The sequence below is a fragment of the Dermochelys coriacea genome, chromosome 4 (genome assembly GCF_009764565.3).
Source record: "Dermochelys coriacea isolate rDerCor1 chromosome 4, rDerCor1.pri.v4, whole genome shotgun sequence".
Classification (NCBI taxonomy): Eukaryota; Metazoa; Chordata; order Testudines; family Dermochelyidae; genus Dermochelys; species Dermochelys coriacea.
In genome coordinates, this window is record NC_050071.1 from 29,391,147 (window position 1) to 29,401,936 (window position 10,790).

General features: G+C 42.1%; 1 long non-coding RNA gene across 1 annotated transcript; it reads right to left on the bottom strand.

Annotated features, from left to right (window-relative positions):
• Positions 1-242: 242 nt before the first annotated feature.
• On the bottom strand, positions 243-6,959 carry LOC122459782. Its single transcript, XR_006280688.1, has 3 exons — positions 6,630-6,959; positions 4,287-4,397; positions 243-1,035 (listed from the first exon to the last, which is right to left on the bottom strand). It is a non-coding gene; the product is annotated as an uncharacterized LOC122459782 (long non-coding RNA).
• Positions 6,960-10,790: the final 3,831 nt, after the last annotated feature.

Sequence of the window (10,790 nt, forward strand, 5' to 3'; positions counted from 1 at the left end):
TGAAAAACGATTTCCAACTGGGCATTAGAAGACAAAATGCTTATTTGGAAGGATGTTCCCTGCTAGCTTTTTCTCACCTGTTTGAGCTTTCTTTTTCCCCTCCCTGCTTGATGACTCTTAAATGCAAATTAAGGTGAGCATGCTCCTTTGTCTAGGACAGACCTGGTTACCAACTTCTGATTGGGTAGGGCGGTGGGGTTTGGAACATGTGTTAACAACATCATACAGAGACATCTTAACTTCCATGTTGCCACACATTTTATCAAGATGACGTTGACCAGCAAATTATACCTTACAAGACATGCCTTGTATATTGTGACATGACATTAGTGTGTAGAGTGTGGACACACAGATATATTCTGCTGCAGGTTAATCAGAGGAAATGTTTTTAAGTCAGTGGAGTTAGTTATGCCACTATAATCAGGTCCTGTGGCTTCTGTACACACAATCTTAAGGACTCAAACAGAAAATGACATAAAACCCACAAGTACAATGTTTAGCATGCAGTTAGAGGTTAGACTGAGACCCCTTTGAAAATCTAGTCTTTAATGCAGATGATGTTCAAAGGAATCAGGAGAGTTACTGTAATGTTGGCTTTCACAGTTAACAGCCAAGCAGAGAGATGGGGTGAAGGAGGAGGAGGTGGCAGTGGCAGAGAAGCGAGCTGATAACCACAATGCAAAGGGAGCAAGTCCTTATGTTGCAATGGTGCCTAGCCTTTGTGTGTGAAGTCTGAAGAAAGCAAAAGGAAGGTTCTTTCCAACACTTCCCAGGACCATCTACCCACATAAGAATCAGGCATAGCCTGCTACTACATCAGTAATAAAGGTTTCCTATATCTCTGAAAGATAGCTAAGTATTATTATCCTCATTTTATAGACAAATCATAAGCTGTCTAACTCAGTCTGCACAGGATCTCAAGGCACATCATCCTCACTTCTGCAGCTGCCTCCATTTTGAAGTAGAATCAGTCCATCCAGCTTTGAGAGCAGCAGAACATTTTTCCGAGCTGCCTCCACCATTTGAGATTCTTTTCTAGAGGGTAAGTGACAATCCTCACATCCGATCCTATCAGGGACCTAATCCCACTCATACTCAGAAATTACTCTGTCTTCTGGTCCCCAGAAACTTGCTATGTAATAAGCACTTAGACTAAAGCAGTACAGCACTCTGAAGAACTATTAATTTTGTGGTGAACTGTGTGCAGTTAGAACTTAGCTAGTGTGAGACAATGTACTGGTTATTAATTTGTATTACTATAGTACCTAAGAGCTCTAGTCATCAACGCAAATGATTTGTTGAATTCAGCTATATTTTTCTGCTTTTTGAACTGCGAATGAACAGATCAAAGCTACTTCCATGAAAGTATTTATTCAATATGTGCTTAATGTGAACATATTTTAGGCTACAGATTTTTCACAAAGTATTCACTGAGAGTACTGCTTCAAGTATTTGATATTCACAAATCGGATCTTGAGTTGTACTGATTGCAAATTCAATTAGTTTGGGCATGGTAGATGGGCATGGTATTTTTCTATGCCCTGACTAGATGAGCACAACTCTTTGAAGCAGATTCTTTATGCAAGAACTAGATATTGCAAAGTTGAAATGTGCTTTCTGTGAATATTCTGTGACACTTAAAATTAGCCATTTTCATGAATCTTCCAGTAAACTCATTTACTAGAGTATTCACAGCAATAACACAAAAAGGAGTACAAACACTGAAGGAAATTAATCTAAAAGTTTGAATAAATATATTTGTATAATTTTGGTACTATTTGCTAGCTCGATTCCTAGATACCCTAATCTCTCTCTCTCTCACACACGCACACTTACATTGCTGTTTCTTCTCTCCTTTTATAAAAACAGCACTCTGTGCAGAACAAAACACAACTTGTTAATCATATGAGTATCCCACACCTCTGCTTGCTTTTATGTGATCTCATATTTTAAAATATGCCAACATTATATTAACAGCAGCTCTTGCAAAGTTTTATTCCTTCCCAGGACCAAAATAGTCAAATATCAGGCAGCATGGCTAACCTTCCTCTTGATCCCCTGCCACAGCCCACCAAAATTAACTCAGTAGTAGCCAATTATACTTGCTTATCTATTATTTTCTTACTAATCCATTTCAAATATCAGCTTTCTGACTGCTTTCTTATGAAGACACTTCTATACTCCCTCTTTAAATTTCACTGTTCCTCGTCTGACATCAGGTAATTATTCCTTGCTGTGCCAAAGGTATCTCAGTTTATGGCCAGATGCATGAAAGAGTTATACTGCTTCCTAAAATTTATATACAATTTCCTATGCACGCATGTTATTTTCATATAAAACACATCATAGCAGAGTCAACTCAGCCTTTCATTCTTCCAAGATAAGTAGCTTGCAGTCTACTGTATATGGTGTAGCAAAGGAGATGTTAAAGGCAGAGATTCTGTCTGCTCTGAAAAGAAAAGGAGTACTTGTTAAAGGTCTGAGGTACCTTTAAAAAATTGGCCATCATTTCTCTTCCTTTGCTTGCTGTGTGATCACTGATTGCCCCATGCCATGCCAGAGGTGACTACTTCTGAATGTTTGTGTGTACAATTTGTGAAGTACTTTATGACCCTTTAGGATGCAAGGCACCATACAAATGTAATGCAATGTAATCTACTATTATGTTACTGGTTTTGTCTATTTTTAACCTTGAACATTTTGACTTCACCAACATTTAAGCATGCTACTGACTGACCAGATTACTTAGGACTTCCTACATGCATCTAACTTGCACTTACTCTTAACTGATGACTGGCAGGGGTTTTATCCTACTGTCCTATCCTTATCCTATCCTTTCAATTAAGAGTAAAGTTATTTTTTCTACTCCACTTAGTAGTGCTCAGTTCTGCAACGTGGTTCTCACTACATGCATGGAACAGCCATTTGTGTCAACTTCTAGGAGCATATGTATCTTCTGTTAGTGTCAGTGAGAGATCTATGGATATATGGTAGGGAGAGTCAAGTATCAGAGTAAGATATTGTGCAGATAGCAGAGGGACATTTTTGACATAAATAGGGAATATGCACTAACTGTACTGAAGTCACAGAAAGTAAATGTGTCAATAAGTGGTGTAGCAATGAATAGTTCTCATTAAGGCTTAAGGTCCGGAATCTGGACACTGTTTTATTTTCATAAAAGTTCCCAATCGGTATATTTTTCAAATATGCATTACTTAATTTTCATGCCTTTCCTTTATTTTTAAAGGAAAGGTTGTTTATACTCTACACATGGTCCCTCATCACAGTATCAGTTGCTCTGCTCCAGTGGTAGGTATGCAATAAAAATAAGTGAAAATAACTTTACTAGACATCTGAATGCCTTTAAACTCCAATCAACTGAAGTACAAATACAAACTGAAGTTAAATGCTTGGGTTTATGATTTAAAAGTACTGGTGACTGACAAGCTGATGCAGGGGAGAGGTCCCCTCCTGTCAAACTCCAGCAGCCATTCAAGAAGGGGGAGCAAGCACTCCTGATAACATGCTGATGAGGGGAAGAGAGGAATGGAAAGGGGAACACTGTCTCAGAGGCAAATGCCATGTATACATCACTAGTGATGTTAGAGGCCCCACAGAAGACCAGGCAGGAGGTGCTTTGAGGCACCAATCAGTGGGAGACTCTTCTCTCTCCCTCTACATTTTTCTCCCTGACGGGCTGTTGCCTGCCCAACTCCCTGAGAAGTAAGATCCCAAAGGCTGTATTCTGGCCCTGCCCTTTTTCTACACAGAGCTCAGAGAGCATGAGATGCTCAATCCCCAATGGGGATGTATCCCATAGTCCCTACCTGCTGAGGTCTGGCTTCTAGTCTCTGTTTTCAGCTATGCGACTCCACCCATCATTTGGAACAATCTAGTTTTGACCATAGAGATGGAGAATGTTTGTGGGTAGAGGGCCTCACCTCCTGCTTGAGGCCGATTCAGGCTCCAAAATGGAAGCCTGTGGGAGAGGTGCCAAAATGGGGGTCACATTCCAATCCATATGTATCATATACTGTACTAGAACACCTCCATGCCTCTGAACTGCTCTGCCTCACATTTTGCAAACACACAGAGCTCATCCTCTGCTAGCCTTTGCCAGTACAGTATTGCCAACCCCAAGCACTCAAAAATCATGACTTTGGTTTGAAAATCATTAGCACTTTACAAATAACTTTTGCATTCTTCTTATATTCCTTCTGGTACCATAGCCATTAGGGTTCTGATTTTGAAACTTTCCTCTGTAATCACAAGGGCTAGAAACTTACCTTTTTTTAAATGAAAGATTCTCTCCTAGTCATATGAATCCAGGAGGCTTGTGATCAGCTTGTGAGTTAGCAGCACTGTGTGTACTGTGATGACTGGACCCTTCTCAACACCTGTACAAGAAAAGAAAAAAATGGATAAATGATTTCAGACAGGAAAGTTAGAGAGCGAAACAGGAGACTGATGACCAGAGACTGAAGAAAAGAGTCTTAAGAAACTGTACTGGTGATATATTTATTTGCTGAGGTGATCCGATGAAGTGAGCTGTAGCTCAGGAAAGCTTATGCTCAAATAAATTTGCTAGTCTCTAAGGTGCCACAAGTACTCCTTTTCTTTTTGCGGATACAGAGTAACACAGCTGCTACTCTGAAACCTGATTTATTGATACATCTTCAGATCTCTGACATTTTCCTACATTCTTGCAGTATTTTTGTCAGTTTTCTTCTTAGGGTAACTCAGGTTTCTGTGCTATGTAAGAGTTGAATAAATGATCAGTTTATGATTTGCTTGTCTTTGTGAGAAACAGCTAGCTATTCAATATCTAACGGCATTTTTAATATCACACTACCCATATGCCACATCAGCTCTGTGATAATTCCTGCTAGAAGCTGCGTATTGCAAATAAAAATCAAAGCAGGAACTATTTTTTAATGTTATGACAAAAGACTTTATCTCACAGAAGTTTCTCATTCAGATTTAAGCTCAACATGTTTGTTTAGTCATAGGTTACTAACATTAGATTTTAGAACTAGATTTTGTATATTTGTGAGGGTATAGTTCTGTAGTAGCATCAGCCATCTCCTGAATGCCCCCTCACAGCCAGATGTCACTCTGTGGCATCCTGCCACTTTTTCCCCTCTTGGTTCCCCAATAACTCAGTCCAAAGGTAATTAAAACATTCCCCTCTTGGGGTCTATTTTATTTAGCTTAGTTTATTTATAAGGTCCTAACCTTAGTTCAGTTTGAAAGGGAGTCCCCACCGTGTCTTTCTAAAGCTGGCTCCCAATCCATAGTCTCTCTCTCTCTCAACCTCCAGTTCACACCCCATCATTCAATATATTTTTCTTTTAGGTGGGGAATTCCCTGCCCTCCTTCCAAGAGTTGAGTCCTAATTCAACATCCATTCTCAGCCTTTACTTGGCTGGAGTTCAGCCTTCTGGCTCTGTCCTCTCAGCTCCCCTAGTATCAAGGTTTTCCATGTAGGAGCCTGCCAACTCACTATAGTGCTCTGAGCTGTACCACATCCCCCCCACCTCCCGTAGACCATCCTACTGCCCTTTATAGGGGAATCAGTTGTTATCCATCAGGCCCCATCCAGGCTGTTAATGAGGAACAGGTGAGCTGGAGCAGTTCCTTCAGTGATCAGGATGGGCTGGCCCCAGCCCTCCACCCTTAAGGGGCAAGCCACCTTATTACAAATTAGTACAATTATTATATTTGATTTTACATTTTTATAAATAAATTTAGTGTTTGCAGAGGGTGGTGGGTTGAGAACAGAAAGTACAATCAGCAGTTATCCATAGACAGGTACATCATGGGAAGTGCAAGCATCCCCCCGTGATCTAGACGACACATTTGGAAGGACTGTCTCTGAAGACTTGTATAGTTCTGCTTTCATGCCATTTTGGTACTTGGCCTATCCACTAGGGAAGCCCAAAAGGCATCTATTAGTGCCAGCTGTGGTAGCAATTTCTATGATTGGACACTTTTTCCTCTAGAAATAGACTTAGACCACTAGCTTATTTTACATTGGCCACCAAACAGGCCAGACTATCACTTTAGGCTGGATCTGAGCAAGAAGTAAAAAGATTATGTGGTTTTTAATTCCCTGAACCTCCTAGCTAGGTTCTTATCTATGTACCTATCATCTAACATCTCTCTTTAGTAAGGACAATGTATTAATCTAATCCAAATGCAAAAACCCAGTGTCCATTTCGCTTCGTGGGCTGGACATCTTCATATTGGGGACAAAGGTGAAGGAATTCTTTTCTGAAGCTGGGAAGCGATTGTGGAAAAACTTCAGGCTAGTGACTGGAGGAGCAGCGTTCCATTGATGCATTGTGACTTGTTGCAAGGGGATGAAGACCAGAGGATTTATACAGCAGCTGCTCCTCTGACCTTGCCCCTGCTTTCCAACTCAATCCACCTCACTAATTCGCCTTGTGCAAAACCTGGCTCTGCTCCATGCCAGGGTGCAGAGGATGGTGGGCTCCCAAAGCCAACCCCTTTACAATGTATTTTTGTTTCTTTAGATTTAAACAATAATTGAAAAGGTCCATATTAAGAGCGCTAGCACCCTAACAATAAGACTTGTAATGACCACCTGTAACAGGGTCAGCACTCACCTTTCACAAGCACCCCCCCTAGTGGGTGTGTCCATGGTCTTTAAACCAGTCCAGCCCTGGTTTGGGGCTGTATCCCCAGTACTTTCTCCCTGGAGACGCTATCTTCCTGCAACCCTCCCCAAGCTCAGTCCCTACTTAATCCCTACAGCCAGCTAGGAGCTCCTTCATTGCTCCTCCAGTCCCTGCTAGCAAACTGTCTTTGGCTCTGTCCTAGCAGCCAGCCAGGAGCCTCTCACTCCCCCAGGCCCTGCCCCCACTTAGCTGTCCATGATCCTGCTGCTCTTCTAGCCAAGCACACAATCCCTCCTTTTCCAGCTCCAAACAATTACTGACTGCTGCTCTGTTCTGCAGATCCTTTTTATAGGGCCCTCCTGGCCCCTGATTGGCCATTCCAGCAGCCCCCATTCCAGCAGCTTCCTCACAACCACTCTAGGCTGCTTAGAGGATCTCTCCACTGCTCCTTTCCTGGGATGGGTCTGGCAGAACCCTGAGGCCTCCAACAGGGGGCCTTTGGGCCTAGTCCATGCCATCACACCATCCATCAGCAATTAATACTCATATGTAGGTAACACTAACTCAGGGTAACAGCATAGATGGTGCTGTGGAGCTAAGAGATTAGATTTGTCCCCAGTGACAGAATTTCTTAAAAGTCCTAAATATGCACTGTCTTGCTTCTACAGTTCCTTGTTATACATTGAATGTTATGCTGACAGTCCCACTTTCAACATGATTAACATTCAGAATTTATATGAAGTTCTAACACTATACCAGGTTTTATCCAGGTTTTTATATGTCCCCCATTACCATAGCATTTGAGCACCTCACAATCTTTAATGTATTTATTCTCACTACAGCCCATGAGGTCGGGAAAATTTTACAGCTAGGCAACTGAGGCACAGAGAGGCCAGGTGACATTCCCAAGGTCACACAGGAAGTTTGTGGCAGAGCAGTGACTGACAGCATATCTCCCAACTCCTAGGATAGTGCCCAAGTCACTGGACCATCATTCCTGTCTACTCTGGTGCTCATATCGTATTAGCATTTGGAGTGCCTCCTAATAGCTGGTCGTGTATTTGAATGAAATAATTGGAAAAAATAGCAAATAATATCAGGATTTCCTTTGGCACTCTTTCCTTCTATGAATGGATGTTACACTGGTCCAGCAGAACACTTTGTATACTCTTTAGTTTCAAGAAGATTAGAGGACAAAGAAGTCAAAGAAAAAAATTATAGTAGATGAAGTCAGTGTCAGTTCATTTTGACTCAAGCTTGCAAACACTTTGTACGTGGGACTCTCACGTTGGGCCCTAACGACAGATGATAACTTGCCACCTCCATAGAGATTATTTGGCAAATAAGAGAGGAAGGTCTCATAACATTAAGTCACTGCAAAATATCTATGTTTCTTCACCAGCAGCAAGCGGACAGCTTTAGTGTATGACAGCTATACAACAGAACACAATTCTTTCTGCTCAAGGCTCAGAGGTATTTTATGACGTCTTCCCTCTAAAGGCTTCTTTGTTATGTGAACTCTTGGAATCAGAAGGACAAGCAAGACATATACATGGAGGTGTAGCTGCTTCTCTGTGCACATTTGTTCCATATATAGGCAAAGGTGGTACAAGTGACAGGGCCACTCAGTGTTCTCATTAACATCTCTGCAAATCCAGAATAATTCTTGACTTCCGGATTTGCACCAGCATAACCAAGAACAAAATTTGACCCCTAGTATCACTTTCTTTCATTTGCTGTACTCTGACTCTTATGACTAAGTTTTTGGAACGTGTCACTTCGAAGAATGTGACTATAAAATGTAAGAAAATCTTGGTAAACAAAATGACACAGGTTGTGCTGATAACTAAGGCTACTATTTAGTCACAGAGGTCAAGGCAGTCACAGATTCCATGACTTTACTGGACCTCCCTGACTTCTTCAGCTTCCACTGTCAGCAGCTGAAGCCCTGGCTGGAGCCATGGCAGGGGCTGGAGCCAGGACTATGCTCCCCACATAGCCCCACGGTGGGGGTCGCAGTCAGGGCGGTGTTCCTCTGCCCCACGGTGGGGGCCAGAGCCAGGGTGGTGGTCCTCTGCCCTGCAGCTTCCACCGGGCCCACCTCTGGGGCCATGCGCCCCTGCCCTGTGGCTTCTGCTGGAGGCCGCCACTGGGGCCGTGCACCACTGATCCGTGGCTTGTGGCAGGAGCCGCCAGCGGGCCAAGCACCCCTGCCCTGTGGTGAGGGCTGCAGCGGGGACTGTCCACCTCTGCCCCAGCTTCTATGGTTATTTTTAGTAAAAGTCACAGGCTCCGTGAATTTTTGTTTGTTGCCAGTGATCTGTCCATGACTTTTACTAAAAATAATCATGACAAAATCTTAGCCTTACTGATAACTGCCAGAAAGGGCAGAACCAACTTTATAAGGGGACTGACGTAAATTCGCAGTCCCAGGATCTAAAGCTATATCTATACTGTAATTAGACATGCGTGGCTGGCCTGTGCTGACTGACTCAGGTTTGCAGGGCTTGGGCTGTGGGGCTGTTTAATTGCAGTGTAGATATCTGGGCCCAGGCCCTATGACTTCGTGAGGATAAATGCTTTACAAGTTTTCACCTACCTCAAAATGCACCCAGTAATGAATGTGAAGCCAATGTAAATCACAGAACTCTGGTAAAGGTGATTCTTCCTGCAAGAATCACCATCAAACAAGTAGACAGCCATATTCTGCACTGGCTGAAGTTGCTGAGATGCTCTAAGACATAGGCCCATGGAGGATGTATCTAGAGAGTCTTACAGAGGGTCAGTCCTGGGTGTAGTGCTATGCAATATCTTTATTAATGTCCTGGACAATGGAGTGAAGAATAAACTTATAAAATTTTCAGATGACACCAAGCTGGGAGGGGTTTGAAGCACTTTGGAGGACAGGATTAGAATTCAAAATGACCTTGACAAATTGGAAAAGTGATTTGAAATCAACAAGGTAACAGTCAGTAGAGATAAGTGCGAAGTACTACAATTAGGAAGGAAAAATCAATTGCACAAATACAAAATGGGGAATAACTAGGTAGTTCTGCTGAAAAAGCCTGGGGAGCTATAGAGGATCACAAACTGAATGAGTCACTGTGATGCAGTTGCTAAAAATGCTAATACCATTCTGGGGTGTATTAATATGAGTGTCATATATAAGTAAGAGAAGGTAATTGTCCTGCTCTACTCAGCACTGGTGAGGCCTCAGCTGGAGTACTGTGTCCAGTTCTGGGTGCCACACATTAGAAAAGATGTGGACAAGTTGGAGAGAGCCAAGTGGAGAGCAACAAAGGTTTCTAAAAGGTTTATACAACCAGACCTATGAGGAAAGGTTAAAAACCTGGGCATGTTTAGTCTTGGGAAAAGAAGACTGAGGTAAATGGGACGTGATAATAGTCTTCAAATATATTAGGGACTGTTATAAACTGGACTACAATCAATTGTTTTCCATGTCCACCAGAGGTAGAACAACAAGTGATGGGCTTAATCTGCAGCAAGGGAGATTTAGGTTACACATTAGGGAAAACTTTGTAAGCTCTGGAATAGGCTTCGAAAGGAGTTTGTGGAATCCTCATCATGGAAGGTTTTCATGAACAGGTTAGACAAACACTTTTCAGGGATGGTCAAGGTTTACTTTGTCCTATCTCAGTACAGGGGACTGGACTTCATGACTTCTCAAGGTCCCTTTCAGCCCTACATTTTGAGGATTCTATGATTTAAAAGGGACTGACTGCTTTGCTTTTGAATCTTCTTCAGTGGGAGCATTAAAGTTTTAACAACTTTTGGAAAAAACTAGATAACCTTATTTGTGAAGAAGCCATGAAATAAGGCTGGCGTTGAGGCCTTCTATGGTATTTCGAGAGTGTCAATACTGCAGTCAATAGAGTCGTCTCCACTACCCTTTTACATTTAAGTGCCATGTGAAGGCTGGAATAAGGTGACATTCTGAGAAAATGAGTTACAAAAGTATGTAAGATTGCAGTGAGCATAAAATAGGAAATCTGCTCCCACAGCAAGGTTGAATAACGTTACATTTGAATTGAAAACTATAGGATAGGTTCAATCTCCTAAGGGTACTGTACTCAGGAATGAAAATTAACTCAATGTGTACAAGATGGAAATTAATTAAAAAGAATTATG